This window comes from Peromyscus maniculatus, chromosome 4 (genome assembly GCF_049852395.1).
Source record: "Peromyscus maniculatus bairdii isolate BWxNUB_F1_BW_parent chromosome 4, HU_Pman_BW_mat_3.1, whole genome shotgun sequence".
Lineage (NCBI taxonomy): Eukaryota > Metazoa > Chordata > Mammalia > Rodentia > Cricetidae > Peromyscus > Peromyscus maniculatus.
This window is the reverse complement of record NC_134855.1, coordinates 142,936,703-142,957,293: the sequence shown is the minus strand read 5'-3', so window position 1 is coordinate 142,957,293 and position 20,591 is coordinate 142,936,703. Positions and strand designations below refer to the sequence as shown.

At 49.2% G+C, this 20,591-nt stretch overlaps 1 pseudogene; it reads right to left on the bottom strand.

The window, feature by feature from the left end:
• Window positions 1-8,980: 8,980 nt before the first annotated feature.
• On the bottom strand, window positions 8,981-9,885 carry LOC102922421 (small ribosomal subunit protein uS5 pseudogene; annotated as a pseudogene).
• Window positions 9,886-20,591: the final 10,706 nt, after the last annotated feature.

Genomic DNA, 20,591 nt, shown 5'->3' with positions numbered 1-20,591 from the left:
AGAGAACAGTGGGCCAGGCTCAGGGGACAAACAAGCAAACTCTCCAGAGCGCCGCCCCGTTCATCCTGGCTCTTGGGAGACACCCCCGCCCCGCCCCTGCGAGGAGGGAAATCTGCCTTTTTGTTTTCATCATCTTTCTGAGGACACAGGACAGTGGCCTCGAGCTCACAGAGGTCCATCCGCCCTGCCCTAGGAGTGCTGGGATTAAAGGCGTGGGCCGCCGCTGCCAGGCCTATTTGAGGGCTTTTCTAACTCTGCCACACCCACCTGGCAGAGAGCAAGTTGCTGCTGAACTCTGGGGTATCAGTGGCTCATAGTTCTGGGCCGGGGTTAGGGGGCTGGGACACACACCTGCAGCTGAAGGAGAAGGGGCCCCATTTCAACCAGGCCTCTGGGAAGAACCTTGCTTTGCATTTCCTGGATGAGCAAGGGGATATGAGCGGAGTCAGAAGAATGGGACTCCTTGTCTTGGAGGTGGGGTCACTCCCTTTGGAGGGGCTTTCGGGGGGCTACTGAACAAGTTTCATATGCCAGCACCGCCTTCTCCAGAATCCCAGTCTTAGACTCACGACAGTAGATGAGTCCGGGAGATCTTGAACTGGTGACTCCTTGGGGCCTTGGTTTTCTGCAAAGTGAGTGGGATGATGGACGGCATGGTCCCTGAGGGAGACAGAATGCCTCCTCTCCTTCTGTTAGTGTTGGTCTCCAGCCAGAGCCTTCCAGCTAGTTGTCTCAACATCCCGGGAGAGACAGCAGCCCTTTGTCTTGGTTTATTTATTTAATTCGGGAATAATGTGTTTATTGTCTTGTATGAATGGCTGCACTTATTTTAAAGGCTCCAGCCATACCGACGGGTATAAACAGAAGCGCCAGCTGTGGGATGGCACAGATCTGCTCCGTGGTTTCCTCTCACCGAGCTCATGTTCAGGATGGGTATCTGCCCTGTCCATTTTCCTTCTTCCGTTGGTGTCGATGTGTTCGCTTTGATTTCTCTCTCCTGAATCTGAGATCTGTTGTTCTTAGCCCAGCCCCACAGCGCGGTCTGAGGTTGGCTCCCGCACGCTGCTCTACAGCCTGAAGGCACTCTGGGGTAAAGGCTGTAAATCTCAGGTTGGTCAGATTTAGAGCCATCTGGGAGACACACGTCTGGATGTATCAGTGGTATCAGGGAGGGCATTTCCCGAGAGACTTAACTGAAGCAGGGTGACCTGCTCTAATGCTGTAGTGGATGACTGTGACGGTGGAGGACCCTGGGGTCCTTGATGACGCAGACAGGAGAAAGTGAGCTGAGCACTAGCATCATCACTGATTCTGGACCGTACCTGTTACACGATCAGCCACCTCACGCTCCCACCAGGCCTTCTCCATCCTGACAGACTGCATCCCTTCAAACTGTGAGCCTGAAGAACCCCTTCCCTGGCTTGATGTTGCCAGGCACTTCGTCACAGAAATAAGAAAAACTGAACAGTGCAAAGGGGATTCCACTGGCGAGTTTTTTACTGTGACGTGCTGTCTGGGCTGTTCTCGGGAGAGCTTCTTCGATGTTCATTTTTTCAGTTGGCTGCTTTGGGCTGTGGGCTATGTGTTTTCACAGGAGTTCCCTGGCGCTTTGACTCATTCAGTCCAAGCCTCTAGCCCCGGGAAACCACAACCCTGTATCTTTTTATCAAAGCTGAGACATTAAAAGATTGGATGGTAACAGGGGCTGGGATTTTCTAAGGACTCATCTTTTTGCACTCAATCAACCGACACTTTCCTCTGGCTTAGGGGCTTTCCTGTGAAAACTATACTGTGTTCACTTTCTGTCTGGAGCTCTGAGCTGATACGGGACCAGTTCTGGTTATCTTGGGACCAGCATGCTCTGAAAGTTACACAGCTGGCCGAGGATATGTGTAGGTGTTTCTGGCAAGATTATTGCTGTTTTTAATTCTAGGGACCAAATCCAGGGTCTCCAACATACTAGGTGTAAATTCCACCACTTACGCACATCTCTCCTCTCTGTAAAGATCACGAGGGTATATTTTATAGTCCTCTGTGTCAATAAGAAAGTCTTTTAAAGAATCTTTAAATTGGCTAAAGATTTATTTTTTAAGGGTGTGCACATGAGTGCAGTGCCCACAGAGGCCACTAGAAGGAGTCAGCTCCTCGGAGCTGGAGTTACTGGACGGTTGTGATCAGTGCTGGGATCCGAAGCAGAGACAGAGCCCTCTCTCTCTCCACTCCCCCTTCTCCACCCCCACTCCCACCCCACCCCATTTTAAGAATCTTCACAGATTCTTAAATATTTAAGAATACTGCATACTCAGAGGGGCCTGAAAGTGGAGATGAGCCCTTCTCTAAAAGATTTTTGCTGTGGCTTTTGTTTAATGGATAGAAGTTGAGTAAGATTCACAGAAAACCCAGCAAACTTTAAGAAGCGTTTATGGAAGAGCTGACATGTTGGACTAAGCATTGGAACCTTGGAGGCCCAATGGACTCTCTTGGCTCTACTAGGTGCGAGCTGTCTAGGCGCTTTCTAACGCGGGGTGAGGTTTGCCGCCCCCTCCTGGTCTTACGGGGGAATGGCAGTGTCTCAAGCGTTGCCAGGCGCGCTAAGGAGACCAGAGGCTGTCAACCATCACCAAATTGGCCTTTCCCGCCATCAAAGGAGTGCTTGAGCTGGCTGCGCGCCATCTCGGCGGCCTCGGTTTCCCAATTTTGGTAGAAGTCTCACGTTTCCATCCGTAGCTGGTTGGTAGGCGGCTCGGAGGAATAAGGTAAGAGGTGGTTACAGCTCAACTCACAGAACAGGTGCAGGCTCTTCGCCCCATCTGCCGGGCAGAGAAAAGAGGCCTCCTCTGTCGGCCTGAGATAAGATGCAAACTTTTCTCTCGGGAGCTGTGAATTATTTATCGTTTTCAACTCTAGTCCTCTGTGTTCTGTAATCTCAAATACCTGCTTTAATGTTCGGAGAGGGGCGGGGGGCATGTTGCTTTTTATAAATTCCGTTTTGCACACTCAGAGATTCAGGGCCCAGGACACTAATTTGCCCAAACCCCAGGTCCACTTGGCTGTGGAAAATGCTCTTTTTCCTTTCTTTTTTTAAGTTCCAGGACAGTTTTGTTAGAGTTTGAGACTAACAACAGGCAGGCAAGCTGTAAGCCTTGGCAGCTGCCCAGAGGAGGGAAAATCACGTGACTCGGAGCAGCCTCCCTGAAGGAGGTGGGAGGGGGTAGCTTCAGAGAAACAGTGAGAAAACCCAGAGCTCTGGAAGAAGACAGAGAAAGAAGAGTAACTCAGAACCATGGGCGGCCTTAGCTGAGCAGTGGCAGCCCAGTAAGTGACTGATGAAACCCTTTGACAAGGTGGCCACCATCTTAATACTGTGAACGAAAGTTCCTGGAAAGAATTGCAGGTGCCTCGAACCTTCTGCAAGGTTGATGAGCTGATTAGAACTTCAACGATGGGGAGAGGTTGGAATGTTGCAAGTCCAGGATCAAACTCTTTTGGGGCATCTTTTGCTCCCTTAATGGCCATCTATTGTACTCCTCTGCACACGACTTAACATCTCTGTGACCATTAGGTAAATCTTTTGGAATGTATGAACAGATTTCTACCTAGTTTCCAACCAATCACAGGGCTAAAAAAGTCAGGTCAGCAGCTAGCATCTGAGGCCTATAGCAAAGTCCCCCTGTTTTGCTGTACCCCCTTCCCTAATGTCCCTACCAATGCCTTTGGAAAGCACTTTTTTTTTTGTTTTGTTTTTAAAGATTATGTATACAGTGTTCTGCCTACATGCATGCTTGCAGGCCAGAAGAGGGAGCCAGATCTCACTATGGATAGTTGTGAGCCACCGTGTGGTTGCTGGGAATTGAACTCAGGACCTTTGGAAGAACAGCCAGTGCTCTTAATCACTGAGCCATCTCTCCAGCCCCTTGAAAAGCACTTTGATTTATGACATTTTTGTTCTGTGACTATAAAAACATCACCAGACTGTTACTATGTTGTGTAACCGGCCCCCAGAAATTAGCACAACTGACGCCATGTTAGAGGCACCATTCTGACCTTAAAACCTAGCACGAAGGCCCCCAACACCTGCCAAAATGGGAACAAAGGCCTAATCAATCAAACAACTGGTCCATAGTTTAGGAAAGTCCCTTTTGGCTTCTATAGTTCTGCTGCTTGAAGTGTGACAACCAGAATGTGGCTTTTGTGCACAAAAGACCAAGGGCTATAAGGCGGTTTGGACAAGTTCCCCATGCAGCCACCGGCCGGCAATAAAGACTTTCTTTTCTGCTTTAGGGGTGTCCAGGTCGTGGTCTCTGGTCGGCTTACCTCAGATAAGTTGGAACATGGAATTTGGTGTAACCCGAGTGTGTGTGTTGTTGGGCTACGGTCACTTGAATTTGGCTCTTTAATAAGCTACCTTTTTTTTTTTTTTTGAGACAGGGTTTCTCTGTGTAGCCCTGGATGTCCTGAAACTCGCTCTGTAGCCCAGGCTGTCCTCAAACTCACAGAGATCCACCTGCCTCTGCCTCCCAAGTGCTGGGGTTACAGGCAGGTACCACCACACCCAGTAATGAGCTACCTCTTCTCCCTTTTGAGATGAGGGTGGTGTTTAGTGTTTACAGTACTAACCTCCACAGCCTGCAAGGGTGTGTTTCTAGTGAGGATAGGAAAGGTGTTTCTCTCTCAGATATAAGCTGGTGAGTTTGCTGCTTGTTAATGGGTCCTGTCAGTTTAATCACATCAAGACTTGAAGGCACTAAGCCAGGCAATGGTAGCAACAGCAGGCAGATCCCTGAGTTCGAGGCCAGTCTGGTCGACAGAGCAAGTTCCAGAACAGCCAGGGCTACACAGAAAAACCCTGTCTCAAAAAACGAACCAACAAATGAAAAAGGCTTGAATGCACTAGATGTAGAGGCACACACATGTAATTCAGCCACTTAGGGGCTGAGGCAGGAGGATCATGAGTTCTAGGCCATCCTGGATATCACCGTGAGGCTCAGCACTGTGTGTCAAAAAGCTCAGGAGACACGTTCTCCCGAAGCAACGATAGCTGGTGGCCTGGTGGCTCTAGGGAGCAGGTTCTGCTCTGGCAGGCCTGAGCAGCTCCCTCTCCTGCAGCTGCTCCTGCAGCTCCCTCTCCTGCAGCTGCTCCTGCAGCCCCCTCTCCTGCAGCTGCTCCTGCAGCTCCCTCTCCTGCAGCTCCCTCTCCTGCAGCTGCTCCTGCTGCCCCCTCTCCTGCAGCTGCTCCTGCGGCTCCCTCTCCTGCAGCTGCTCCTGCTGCCCCCTCTCCTGCAGCTGCTCCTGCAGCTCCCTCTCCTGCAGCTGCTCCTGCGGCTCCCTCTCCTGCAGCTGCTCCTGCTGCCCCCTCTCCTGCAGCTGCTCCTGCGGCTCCCTCTCCTGCAGCCCCCCTCTCCTGCAGCTGCTCCTGCAGCTCCCTCTCCTGCAGCTGCTCCTGCAGCTCCCTCTCCTGCAGCTGCTCCTGCAGTTCCCTCTCCTGCAGCCCTCTCTCCTGCAGCCCCCTCTCCTGCAGCTGCTCCTGCAGCTCCCTCTCCTGCAGCTCCCTCTCCTGCAGCTGCTCCTGCAGCTCCCTCTCCTGCAGCTCCAGCTTTCTCTTAGTGACAGCACAGGGCAGTCTTGAGCAGCAGGACTGAAGGAAACCTCATCAGTGCTGACAAGTCTACAGAGAAGATGCCTTTCCCAAAGCTTGAGGAACTGCAGGACCCTGGAGCCTGGGAGAGCAGCAGAGGACACACACACACACACAAACACACATGCACACATGCACACAGCGCACACACAATACATACAAGGACATACAATACACACAAATACACACAATACACACAAGTACACACATACACACACACACACACACACACACACACACACACACACACACACCTGGGCAGCGTTGATGGGAACTGCTGGGTAGGGTGACATTAATAATCACTCCCATTAACCAATGCACAAAGTGTGGGTCAATGCATTGGAGTCTATGCAATAAGTCGTGTGTGTATGTGTGTGTGTGTGTGTGTGTGTGTGTGTGTGTGTGTGTGTGTGCTGTGCATCTGTTCGTGTCTTTGTGTCATTCTTACAGAAGTCAAGTGACCTGCACTGAGCTGCAAAGAGGCATAAAGCTGGAGTTCAGCTGGGTCTTTTTGTGGGGTAGCGGCATCTTGGGTTTTTTGAGGCTTGCCTCCTTCTGGTCTTGTCCCCTCTGCTACCTGGCTAGGCCCCAGAGTCCAGCACTTCCTGGAGGTGTGGGGAAGGCACCTTCTCCCTGCCCTCTGCTTCTTCTAATCCTGGTACACAAAGCTCTGCTCAGTGCTGACACCCCAGAAGAAACTGGACGGAGAGGCACCCTTGCAAAGACTGCTGCTCAGGCCCCTCCCACATCTGCAACGTGAACCTGCAAGGTCAAGGATGGCTCTTCCAGGTCTGTGCTGTGCTTCTCCAGAGCCCTTTGACCCCAGCAGCCAGCAGCCTGAGCCAGGAAGAGACAGGGCAACAGAGATGTCCAACCCCAGCTCCTCTCCTTCCCCAGCCCCCTCGCATCACATCAGTTCCCTCTCTGCTTAGGTCTGGAAAGCCTAGGCTGCTCTCCGGTGACACAGAGCCCGCCCAGGTGAGCTTTTGCTGCGCCTCTGCATAGTTCTTGTCCTTTTGCTCACCCTAGTGGCCAGCTAGGGTGACATCAGCAACTCTTGGGAGGTAAATCTTGGCTCACCTCTGGGGTCAGGAAAATGAGGATGTTTCTTGGAGGGACTTAAGAGGCAAGGGGGAGATTGAGTAGAGCCAAGCTCTGTCTGGACATTTAAACTCTTATTAATTGATCCATCCACCATCAATTAATTCATTTTGAAGAGTACTCTTTTTCTGCAGCCCAGGCTGGCCCTAGCCCTCCAACCTTGACCTTGGTCTCCAAGTGCTGGGATTCTAGGTATGCACCACCCGGCCAGCTTTCCTCTGGAGTTTTCCTGCCTCTGGGAAAAAAAAAAAAAAAGGAGGTTTTAGCTCTAAGCACACTTCAGGACTCTAAAAAGGTTTATCTTATCAAGTGTTCCTCAGAAAGCCCTGGGGGACCCCAGCTTCCATCTGAGGCTGTTGATATTCTCTGTCGCTGCCCATCCATGGCCACAGCCCCTTCCTTGAACCTCACTGTGGTATGATGAAAGAAATAAAATAAAAATAGAAGAAAAATAAGTATTGGGTCTCTGCCCCAAGTTCCCAGAAAGGTTCTCTGGGGACTCACCTTTTTTACTGATTTGCGTATGCTAATGAGATGACTCAAAGCTTGAGCCCCACAGACAGTCGGATGTGGGCTGGCTGCTGGAAAGCCTGGCCAGGTGATTAAAGCTTTTGCAATTTTAGGCCTGCCCTCCATGATCTCCAGGAAGGCCAGTGGGTCCCTGAGACCGAGTTCAATTACCAAGGGCCAATGAGGGACTCAGGCATGCCTACGTAACAAAACCTCAATAAAGCCCCTAGCCTGTGGGTTTGGAGAGCCTCCAGGTTGGCAAACACATCCCTGTGGTTGGAGGGAGGTGCACCCTGGAGATGGCCATCCGTTGCCCCATGCATCTCTTCACTTGAGCTCTTTTAGAGCTGTGTCCTCTAATTGTAACCTTGACACTAAGCTGGTGCCTTCCTAAATTTGGTGAGACGGCTTGTGGAATCCCAAATCCTCAATCATTCAAAAACTCAGAGTAGCCCCAGAAACTCACAGTGGTACCTTGTGAAACATCTGGCTTCCCAGTGGTGCAGTTTTCATCATCCAAGGTCGCAGCACTGTGCGGTGACCACTGCATCAGAGAAGGAATAGTCTATGGGTTCCAGATGCTCCTTGAGCCCTCGTGGTGTGGGATAGGAGCTGTGGGGACAAGCTAATAAGCGGGCTGGACATGCGGCTCTGTAGTCCATATCCAGGGACGCACCCAGAGCAGTTTGCTTTGGTATGACTTCATTTAAAAGTGAAGCCTGATGATTACAAAAGGCCCAAAGCCACATTCTCATAAATAACAAAAATAGGATGTCTTCACAGTACACTGCAGCCATTTCCCCAATGGTAATAAATAGTTCTCAAAACATCATTTATCTGCTAAAGCTGTGGTCTGTCCTATAATAAATATTTATTCACTTAAAAGCATCATTTGTGTGTATGCACGCGTGTGTGCATACATGTGAGTGTGTATACATGTGCATGTGTGTATACATGTGCGTGTGTGTATACTTGTGCACATGTGTATACATGTGCACGTGTGAAGCACAGCTCTGAGGGCTTAGTTCTCTCCGTTCACTGTGGGTCCTGGGGTCAAACCAAGTCGTGAGGTCTTTGTGGCAAGACTCTTTACTCCCCGAGTCATCTCATTGGCCATCTTTATTTAGTTGTTTGAGTCCAAGAGGAAAATATGCTTTGGACAACTAAAGGAAGGATGGAAAGACTCATAAATAAGGTTTTTGACTCCCCTCGGTGTTCCATCACCCTATCTCTTCAGGACAACCAGAGTGAAGAAGAGAGAGTGTTTTCTCTCCTCCACAAAAGCAGGGTTCTATAGAGTTTCATCTTTCAAGTGGAAAGGCACAAGCGTCCATGTGAGAAAGAGAACAGTGTTCCTCTGGCACCCACCAGCTGCCTCCGGCCTACCCCCTCCTTCCAGAGTCCATGCAGGATCCTGTGCCCAGATGCTTCTTCGAGCCCAGCTCTGGGCTCCGTGAGATGTTCACATATGGGGGTTGCGGCCGGAAGGAGGACCCATTTGGGGGCTGTGGTGGTTTGAATAGGAATGGCCCCCAAAGATTCATGTGTGTGAATGCTTGGCCCATAGGAGTGGTGCTATTATGGGGTGTGACCTTCTTGGAGTAGGAGTGGCCTTGGAGGAAGTGTGTCACCGTAGAAGCGGGCTTGGGGGTCTCATATGCTCAAGCTAGACTGCTCAAGCAGTCTCCTGCTGCTGCCTACGGATCAAGAGGTAGAACTCTTAACCCCCCCCCCCAGATTTAATTCACTTTATTTTTCTTGTATAAAAACTCTTATGTGGTGGCCACAGCTGGAGCCTGGGTCCTCTGAACAGAGACTCTGGTGTGGGTTTTCACAAGATGGTCAGTGAATTCCTGATAAGGAGACTTGGTCTTTTTCCAGAGGTCGGGGGTCATGTAGCTGTAGGTCTTGGAGATGGCATCAAAGGTGGCCTTGGCAAAGTTGCCCAGGGTGGCAGTGCAGCCCCTGGCTGATGGTAGCAGTCATCAATACCGGGCATCAGTAACTTCTTGGGCACAGGAGCAGAGACGATGCCAGTGCCTCTGGGGGGCAAGGATGAGACCAACACAGAGTCACAGCGGCCTGTCACTTTGCACGGAGCAGTGTGGGGCTTGCCAATCTTGTTCCCCCAGTAGCCTCTCCGCACAGGGACAATGGAAAGCTTGGCCAAAGTGGTGGCCCTTCGGATGGCAGTGGATGCCTCCTTGGAGCACTTAACACCAAGACCAACATGACAATTGTAGTCCCCAATAGCAACGAAAGCCTTGAACCTGGTCCGCTGGCCAGCCCGAGTCTGCTTCTGCACTGGCATGATCTTTAGAACCTCATCCTTTAGAGATGTGCCCAGGAAAAAGTCAATTATCTCGGATTTCTTAATGGGAAGGAAGGACAGGTAGATCTTCTCCAGGGACTTGAACTTCACCTCCTTAACCAGGCGGCCCAGCTTGGTGACGGGGATCCCCTCCTTGTCTTCAGCTTTACCTCCACGAGCCCCGACCATGGCCATGGCCTCTACCATGACCCCGGCCCCTAACACTGCTGCAGAATCCTCCATGGATCCGCCTTGGCCTCCTAATCCTGGGCCCCTGGGTCCTCCGGGCCCCTCCTGCTGCTCCTGCTGCACCGGGGTCATCCACCATTTGGTGTTTTCCCGAAGAAGAAGTAAAATTTAGAACTCTTAGGCTCCTTCTCCAGCACCACGTCTGCCTGCACACCACCATATCCTGCCATGATGATAATGGACGAAACCTTTGGACTGTAAGCTAGCCTCAATGAAATGTTTTCCTTTATAAGAGTTGCTGTACTCATGGTGTCTCTTCACAGCGATAGAAATCCTAAGAAGTTGGGGGAGATGGGTTTAGGGGAGCAGGACCTGGAGTGGCTGGAGGGAAGGCCTAGGAAGAATGGAGTCCAACTCCACCTGCATGGAGCTGCTCAGATACCAAGGGAAGTTCTCCTGCCTTGGGAAGAGGAAGTGGTCATGTGAGCTGCGAAGCTATAAAATGTGGCAGCCAGTCAGGAGGCCAGTTCTGGATGTGATCAGAGCCATCTCACACTCCCTCCTTACTGGTGGACACCGAGGCAGCTGCCCTGCACAGGGAGTCGGCCATGCTCCCAAGTCTTTCCCATCCAGAACTGGATTCTTCCGTGTCAGCCCTGACGGCTGCACCGGGACGTGAGGGTCCAGGTCAAGGGCGTGACAGTCCCACACTTCTTTCCCTTGCAGAACCTTGACTCCCGTGCTGCCATAGACGCAGAAGTCCAAAGCCCCAGGCCTGGCTGTAAGTGTCTTCTGCAAGGCCCAGCCTTTCTCAGCCTCATCTTCAAACTGTCCTTCCTAGCAGACCCTGTTTTTCTGTTTTCTCCAGGTGATCACCTCAGCGTTTATTTGGTTCACATTGTCTTATCCAGTGTATTCCACGTATCATGAGCCACGTGGCTCTCTCCCTCTCTCTCTGTGCACACGCGCACGTGTGCGCGCGTGTGTGCGTGCGTGCGTGCGTGTGTGTTTGCGCGCGCGCGTGCGTGCGTGTGTGTGTGTGTGTGTGTGTGTGTGCGCGCGTGTGTGTGCGTGCGTGCGTGCGTGTGTGTGTGTGTGGTATTGCATACGTGTATACCAGACCTCCTCCATGCAGGTGCAGGTGGAGACCCGAGACTGAAATCAGGATGTCTTCTTTAATCACTTCTCCACGTCATTTTTTTTTTTTTGAGAGAGCCCCTCATTGTCCTAGTTAGCCCTATCAGCTCAGCACAGCCTAGAGTCATCAATTTGGGGGTGAACATGAGCCTGGGAGCAAGCCAGCAAGCTTGCTCCTTCACGATTTCTACTTCAGGTTCCTGCCCTGACTTCCTTCAATGACTGGCTACAACCCGGAAGTGAAAGACACATAAATCCTTCTCCCACTTAAGTTGCTTTTGGTCAGAGTGATTTTATCTCGACAACAGAAATCGGACCATCCACCAACCCTGAGAATCACTAATGAGGCGAACTAGACTGGCAGGCCAGCAAGCCCCAGGGACCTGCCTGTTGTTGACTCCCAGGACCAAGGATAGAGGCATACAAGCCACACAACACTTCTGCTGAGAATCCCAACTTGAGTCCTAATGCATCATTTCCCTAGTCCCTGGGTGGGTTTAAAAAAAAATAATATTTTTTCCCAGCATAGTTTTAAGCACAAATAGTCCAAAAGTTTGTTTGTTTTGTTTTGATGAATGCAAGCATAAGCAACACTCTTAGCACAGGACTAACTGTGGCGTTAGGGGTTTGTGGCCAGGACTCTAGCCCTGGCTCTCATCCTCGCCTTCATCCTCCATCTGTGCCCTTCTGGTGTTGGCAGAAGTAGATTTCTGGCATCCAGTTCTGAGCATCAGCCACACCCATCACATCAGTGTTGGTCTAGGTGTTTCTCTGGGGCTGTGGCTCTTCCCCCTTTCCTACCTTCAGTCCGAGCTCAGGCTGGCCTGGAACTCAGCACTGAGCACAGACTGGTCTTGAACTTCTGATCTTCCTGTCTCTACTTCCCAAGCGCTGGAACTATAGGCATGTTCCCCCATTTCTAGCTTGGACTCTAGTTTCACTCCATTTTCGTTCATTTTGTTTTTTAAAGAGAGAGATGGAGTCTCTGTAATGCAGACTGGGTTTAAAGTCTTGGACTCAAGACACGCTCCTGTTTCCGCTTCCCCAGTAGCTGGGGCTACAGATCTGAGGCACTATCCTTGGCTTCTCCTGTTCTCTAAAGGAGAAAGGAACGAGTGTGAGGCTCAGGGCGAACGGAGCCTCGATGACCACACAGCAGGCTTTGCGAAGAGACATCACTGCTCCCATTTTACAAAGGCATACGTGGAGGCACGGGTATGTCACAGAGCTGGCATACAGTTTTCTCAGGACTGCCGCAACAATGCATTATTAACTGAGTGACTTAAACAATGGGGATTTGTTCTCTCATGATTCTGAACACACAAGTCCGAGATCAAGGCACGGAGGTGGTCATGTTCCTTCATACACTGTGTTCTAGTTTCATTTCTGCCGCTGTGACTAAAATACCCCCACAAAAAGCACCGTAGAGAGAGGGTTTATTTTAATTTATAGCTCCACGTTATAGTCCACCACTTTGGGGCAGGCAGAGTGATAGGGTCAGGAAGCAGCTAGTCACAGCCACGCTCAAGAGCAGAGAGATATTAATGCATGCATGTCACATGCTTGCTTGTTTATGCTTAGCCTGATTGCTCCATGCTGATACAGTTCAGGATTCTCTGCATAGGGAACGGTGCTGCCCATGGTGGGCTGGGTCTCCCCACATCATTGACTTAATTAAGACAATCTTCTACAGACATGGCCACAGGCCAACCCAGTGTAGACAATCCTTCATTAAGGCTCTCTTCCCAGGTGATTCTTGGTTGTGTTAAATTGACAGTTAAAGCTGTCTTACTGCTAGGGAAAGTTGTGTTCCAGGAGTCTCTCCTAGCTTCTCAAAGTCTGTTGATTCATAGCAACATAATTCCAGTCTTCATAGAAGTGCCTTATCTGTCTCCCAATTTGCCCCCTCCTTTTTTTTTAATTAGGACAGTGCTAGGGTCCACTGTAATGAGTTCACTGTAATAGGATTACTTCAGTGAAATGTAAAAAAGGTCAAATTATGCCATCTAGAGATAAGGACTCCACTGTGTCTTATGGGGGGCATGGGGATACATATCCGTCCACAGTAGCTGAGAAAGGCCAGTGTGGCAGACTGAGGTCTTTGTCCTCCGGTGCAAGGAAGATCGGTGGTCTGGGAGCTCATTCTCCAGCCATGGTACAAGTGTTCAGTGCGGGGTCTGTCTTATCCCGGGGTTCCCAAGAACGGAAGGCAAAGACGTGGAAAGGCGGCCTGCGGCAGCTGTAACTGGGGCTTAGCCCTCAGGCATGCTGGGAGATGAGCAAGACACACCTGTGTCGGGGGCATTTTCCTTTTTTGTAGCATAGAATCCTGGGCCCCAGGTCTCACAGGCTCAGGCATCTTAAAGGTCTGTGTTGATGATGCGCTGACACACTTTGAACACTGTAAGCCGCAGCACCAGCTCCGGAACCCACACTTGGACATTTTCCCGGTGTGTTGTGAACTCCACTAAAGAAATGAACAAGCTGCATTTTCTGTAATGTCACCTCCTGGAAGTAGGCCAAGGAACCCTGGCCCCACACACCAGGCATGCTGCACTCTCTTCTGAATGTGGATCCCAGACTTCCTTGGGGAGAACCTTGACATCCTTTTGCTTACAGGATAGCCTCACCTGGCCCAGGCCTGGAAAAGCCTCACACTGTCCTTATTTGACCCTAGCCCTTGCTGTTTTAAACTCCGCTTAAGAAGGCCCCGCCTGCCCTCTGGTGGCAGTGGATGGAACTGGGCCTTCACCGTCACCTACTGGCATCTTCCCCATTACAAGGGAAGTTTAACTCTTTGGATACCTGCTATTTGTCAGTGCTGGGACTGGATTCCAAAGCGTTACTCACACCAGGAAGCCTTCTAGCGTCAAGGCTATTATTTTTTTCCCCTTTCTTTTGCTGAGAAAGCAAGTTTCTAAAATGCAAGCTAATGTTAGCATAAATATTATGTCATCAGTTCCTGCAGCGAATGAGCCAGACCCAGTTTCCTGTCCCATGCAGTGAACTTTCTTGCAGATATTATATGTGTGGTGTGGGTTCAAGTGGGGAGTTGAGGCAGGAGGATACAAGACGTGACATACTGAGCCCCGAGGGGCAAGCTGAGGGTTTGGGGTATTATCCTAAGACCAAGGGAAGTGCCAGGACCCCTGGGAGGGAGTGAAGGGGGCAGGGCCTGGGGCAGACAGTAGTCTCTGCTCACCAGAGAGCAGTTAGGGATGTTTCACTGGGGGAGGCAGGTAAGGGACAGAAAAGGCAAAGGGCAATGGCTTTTCTGGCCTGGGCGACAAGGGGAGTGAGCAAAGAACACGTCTTTGCAGGAAGGACCTGAGTTCATAAGTGTAATGCTGAGACTAAGGTACCCCAAGGAACATCCAGGTGGGGACGTTCATAGACACTGATCCATCCGTTCACATGCTTAGGACCCTTTATTAGGAAGAGCACACACGTGAGGGCTGAAAGAACAGCCAAGGCAGTGCAGTGGTACCCACCTGCGGACCAGCTCCTCGGGAGGGTGACGTCACAGGTTTAGTTGATCCTAGGTATTCAAGACCAGCACGTGCAATGTGGTGTTATTTGGCACACACACACACACACACACACACACCCACACACCCACACACACACACACCAGGGATTCCAGCTTGACTGGCAGGGGCAGCCAAGCCACCACCCCACAGTTTCTGCCTCACTATAAAATGGAAGCGATGATGTGAGCACCTGCTTCTTGGGTTGTGAGGACCCCAGTGCACTTTACAACTCAGTCCAGTCAAGAATTTAACAATGGCACCGGGCCTGGGCAGGTGTGGGAGGGTACTCAGTGGCCATGTTTCAGGTGAGCACATCCCATGTGTCCTGGGCACTGGTTAAGTCACTGGGTCACAGTGGTGAGCATAGGACCTAGTCTCCTGCCTCTGCTGTCCCAGAACTGATGGCCTAGCTAGGGCAAGAACATAAGCAGTGAGGGTAAGATACATGTTTCAGATTGTGGTTGTTGTTTTTAAAAAATGATAAGCGGCGCTGGTTACCGTGCGGAAAGGTCATGAGGCACGAGCCACAACAAAACCCAGTATCAGAGCTTTATTAGGAAGAAGGGGTGGGGGATGGGACAAAAGAACCAGGCCTGGGAAAGAGGCACATGCAGAGAATGGAGAGAGAGACAGAGATAACGAGGGGAAGAGAGAACAGAACAGAGAGAGGGGAGAGGGGAGGAGTCTGTGTCTGGCTTTTTAAGGTGCAGGTGGGCTTAGGGAGCTATGCCGCGCATGTGCAGATTGAGCGACTGCACTGTGCACGTAACCACCAGTGCACACTGATGATGTAAGATGCAAGACCCTTTGCTCAGCTCCCGAACTGCGCATGTGCGGTCATGCAGCTGGAGTGGGGGCAGAATCCTAACAGTGGTAGCTACCGTGAAGAAAATAGTGCAGGCCCCGCACTGGAAAACAAACAAACAATCAAACATGAAATTCTAGGAAGCTGACAAATGAAAGCCAATCATGGAGCAGATGAAAGACAAAGAAAACAGAAGAGTGACAGAAGGTTTCTAAAACTCATTTGTTTCTTTATTTAGACAGGATTTCCATGTGGTCAGCCCAGCCTCATGCTTCCTGTGTGGTGAGGGAGAATGACCTTGAACTCCAGGGCCCTGAAGATAAGGAAGAGTGAATACATAAAGCTTGAAAGTTCCTCATTCTTCAGTGTAGGAGAAAGCAGGCAAGGGCTAGATCCCAGGCCAGGCTCAATTCCAGATAAATCAAGAAGCCACACAGGGCCTGGAGGTCACATGATCTTGTTTCAAGGCCCTCCACTGCTGTGAAGGTGAAGGCAATGTGGCACCCAGAGAATGGAAAATGGTCTGTCAGCAGCAGGGCTGCCTGCTCTTCGGAGGGACCCACACCAGGCAAACCACAAGCGTCTGTGACTCCAACTCCAGGGCATCTGGTATCTCTGGTCTCTGCAGGCTCCGTCACTCATGTGCACATGCCCACATACAGACATTACACACAATTAATACATAATTACAGTACATCTTATAGGTTAAAAGAGAGAGAGAGAGAGACCTGGAGTGAGGATGAGCAGAGGTTCTTTTTCTTCTTTTATTCTCAGTCCTAAGAATTTAACCCTGGGCCTTGAGGTGATCTAAGGTCTCCCAATAGACTGAATGTGATGTAATGGGTGCGTGTGTGGTGAGGGTGGGTGGAGTGTGTGTGTGTGTGTGTGTGTGTGTGTGTGTGTGTGAATGGTTTGGTCCCTGTTATATACAAAACAGCAACTGAGCAAAGAATTCAAGGCTACCTTGGGTTCTTTTTCACAACGAAGGTGGTGTCGGACATGATAACTTTTGCAGTTGGGTAGTAATGCAGACACTTTGTTCTAAAGGCCCATTTTATTACTTATGCTCCTCAGGCTCTCTTGTGAAACAGCCCACAGTCTTCCCCAGCTGTACCCTGGCCCAGGGCACGGTGATGAGCCACCCGCTCTCAGAAAGCATGAAGCCTTTTGTTTTTTTCCTCTGTGATGTGAGTTGATAAACTGCTCTGCTCAGTGTTCTGAAACCACCAGGAGAATAACCATACATATAGACAGTATTCAGGAAGAGAGAGGAGCTTGGGTTTTTTTTTTTTTTTTTTTTTTAAACATAAATTAAAAAATACATTTTGCAGCCAGGAAGTAGTGGCACATGCCTTCAATCCCAGCAGAGTCAAGTGGATCTCTGTGAGTTCAAGGCCAGCCTAGTCTATAGAGCGAGTTCCAGGGCAGCCATGGCTTCACAGAGAAACTCTGTTTCTGGTGCACCAAGTTTAGTAGTCTGCAAAAATCTGGAGTGGCAGTGCATACCTGTAATCCCATCATTTGGGGGGCAGAGGCAGGGAGATCAGTTCAAGGTCATCCTTGTCTGTACAGCAACTCAGAGGCCAGGCTGGGAGTCACAAGGACCCCATCTCCACGGTAAACTGAGGGGCTGGAGAGAAGATACAGCAGTTATGAGCTCTTGTTTCTCTTGCAGAGGACCTGAGTTCAGTTCCCAGAACCCACAGGGTGGACCACAACCACTTGTAATTGAGTTCCATGGATCCAGCACCCTCTTCTGACCTCCATGGGCACCAGGCAAACCCATTGTGCTCAGACATGCATGTAGGCAAAACACTCACACATGTCAAATAAAATAAATAAGCCTAAAAAAGTTAAAGTAAAATGAAACACCCCTAAGTTGTGTGTGTGTGTGTGTGTGTGTGTGTGTGTGTGTGTGTGTGTGTATCTTAAGAAAAACCTTCACCTAACCCAGCAGTGGTGGTGCACACCTTTAATCCCAGCACTCGGGAGGCAGAGCCAAGTGGATCTCTGGAGGCCAGCCTGGGCTACAGAGCGAGATCTAGGACAGGCACCAAAACTACACGGAGAAACCCTGTCTCAAAAAAAAAAATGTTCGTAGGCTTAAAAAAGAAAAGAAAATGGGTAAGATAGCCATAAAAATAGTTTATAAATAATAAATAGTCTTTAGAGAGAAAATAAAATAGTAATATAAAAGGAATAAGCCACAGAAAGATGGAAAATACATAGTCTGGATCCTATATAGTGTCTTGTTGACTTTGTATTTTTTAATTGCTGATGAGCAAATAAAAGCTGCTGAGAGACATGGGATTATAAGAGGGACTGCTGAATTAAACCAGCCTAGGTACTTTCGGAATGTCTTAACTTTAAAATGGAAGTCAGAAAATGTATTGCTTAGGGGAAGAGGTTACGCTTTTGTTTTTACAGAAAACGAAAGGCTGTGGATTCCTTCAAGATTGATAGAGATCAGGTTTGAAGGGGGAAGACTCCTGAAAAACTTGGCTACAGACATAAAGAAATAAACTTAGAAAAACTACAATATAGGTGATATATTTTATCTGCTCAAACATGAACAAAATCATCTTTGACTGGCTTGTGCATAACACATAGTCTGTACTTGTGTTTATGCAGATTGTATGTTCTCTTTAAAAGTTTGTGTGTTTTCAGAGCAAGGGGACCAGACACCAATGAAAACGGGTGGCCCAGGTGACCCAGCCTCTCAGATGTCTCTGTTGCAGTTTCCTCAAAGTTCTACACCCAGAACAGCTTCAAGGCTGCTGGCTGGGATGGTCCAGCCTCACAGACTACTCCAGCCAGGACTACAGATAAGTCTTGCACTTTCCCATTGCACACAGACTGGACAACAAATGCTATGGCTAAGTCTCCCAGGACTTAACTATAGTTTTGGAAGTTGCTTACTCTGCACTTCTGTCTACTCAGGTAATATTATATTGCTCGGGGGTCTCTGATGGGGCTGAAGATTAGATAGTTATAGTTACTGTTTCTCTTAGTCTTAAAAGAAAGTAAATTAGACGCAAAACTTTGGACTCATCAAGAGAGGATAGATAATGATTTTACCAAATACAAGCAGACTGGACATTGTAAATGTAATTCTTATCTGGTAATTGTTCTTATTGTTTACAGTTTTATCATGTTAGAGTTAAAACCTTTCCTTTTAGCCAGGCGGTGGTGGCTCACACCTTTATTCCCAGCACTCGGGAGGCAGAGGCAGGTGGATCTCTGTGAGTTCGAGGCCAGCCTGAGCTACAGAGTAAGTTCCAGGAAAGGCACAAAGCTACACAGCGAAACAGAGTGTGTGTGTGTGTGTGTGTGTGTGTGTGTGTGTGTGTGTAGGCACAATCACCTGTGAATGCACCATGGAGACCAGAAGAGGAAATGGAGTGTCCTTTTCTGTCACTCTCTGCTTAACTCCCTTGAGACAAGAGGTTCTTCACTGAAACTGGAGCTTCGCTTTTTTTTTTTTTTTTTTTAATATAGGAGGTCCTGGGGATCCTCCTGTCTCTGATCTGTTCCCCTAGTACTGAGGCTATGGGAATGAATAGCATGCCTAACTTTTATTTATTTATTATATAATAAGCACATAAGCCAGTAACATAGCCATTTATTGTCAGTATCAAGTGTAATGTAGTGTACATAATTGTGTGGTATACTTTAAAAATTATTATTTTATATATATGGTGTTCTGCCTGCGTGCATTTCTGCATACCACATGCACTGCTGGTTCCAGAGGAGGTCAGAAGAGAGTGTCTGATCCCCTGGAACTGGAGTCACAGATGGTAATGAGCCAACCTGTGAATGCTGGGCCTTGAGCACAGGTCAGCCAGTGCTTCTAACCATTGAGCCATCTCTCCAGCCTCAGCCACGTTACTTTGGTTGGCTATGTAGAATTTGCTACATAGACCAGCTCAGGTCCTTGTTCGGCACAGCAAGCGCTCTTACCCATATCTGCCCAGCTTTAACCCTCCACTTTACACACTCCGTCTAGGGCCTCTCAGCAGAGCCCTGGCTTGATGTTAATGAGATCAATGGTCAGTGTCTCACCTGAGCCTCCTATTCCCCCACTTTCCCCTCACCTGGCAAGGTGGCAGCACACAGGTCTTCCTTCAACACTTAGCATCATCTGGGGCCTGACTCCTTCCTCTGAGGGGCATTCCATAGTGACGTAGCACAGTAGCTGGAGGCATGGGCTGGACAGAAGCTGAGGAGCGACTCCTGGCCTTGTGGGTGCTGACCTTGGGACTCCAGCAAGCTGCCTTGTCTCTGCCACCTTGGCTTTGTGGTCACATGAGTGTTCTATATAAGCTTCTTGGGCAGGTGCCTGCCACAGGGGGAGTAACTGACTAAAATCATCCCTTTTATCCTGCTCCCATCTCTCACGAAAATTCACTCTTCCTGACTAGTGCTGAGTTAGCACAGGTGTCTTCTTCTCCACCCCTGTATTTTTATGCCACAGAAGAAAAATGGACTATCAGAGTGTTCTGGCAACTTATTAAAGTCACACAGTGGTAAGAACCGGGACAGAGTTCCTAGGAAGTCTTGTTTATCAGTTTTTTTGGAGGGATTGAGCAAAAAAGCAACTTAAGGTCTTAGTTATGGCCCAGGGAACCTTGGGGTAGGCATGGGAGTGTTCTAGCTGGCTGGGTCTCTCAGGGCATGCAGAGAAGAAACTAAGCATCCAGGAGCTGAGGGTTTCCCCATTCCCTATGCCTCTGAATTCAAGTTGGCTCTCCTATGGGTTGGGAACTCTGGAGCAAACCATAGGCTTATCTGGAAAGCCTTGAAATGCATGTTTGGTTTAAAGAAATTCTGGGGAAGGTGGATGTCTTAGAGTTTCTACTGCTGTGAAGAGACACCATGACCATGATAACTCTTATAAAAATAAACATTTGACTGGGGGCTTGCTTACAGTTTCAGAGGTTTAGTCCATTATCATCATGGCAGGGAGTAAGGCAGCATGCAGGCAGACATGGTGCTGGAGAAGGAGCTGAGAATCCTACATTTTGCAGGCAACAAGAAAATGGTTTCAGTGTCACTGAGTGGTATCCTGAGCATAGGAAACCTCAAAGCTGGCCCCCACAGTGACACACTTCTTCTAACAAGACCATAACCACACCAACAAAGCCACACCTCCTAATAGTGCCACTTGCTATGAGATTATAGGGGCCAATTACATTCAAACTACCATATTCCACTCCCTGGCCTGAAGGCAGACTTTTTTTGGGGTCACCAGCTCACAAAAAAATGACATGGAGACTTATTATTAATTATGAAAGCTTGGCCTTAGCTTAGGTTTGTTTCTAAATAGTTCTTATAGCTTAAATTAACCCATATTTTTAAATCTATGTTTTTCCA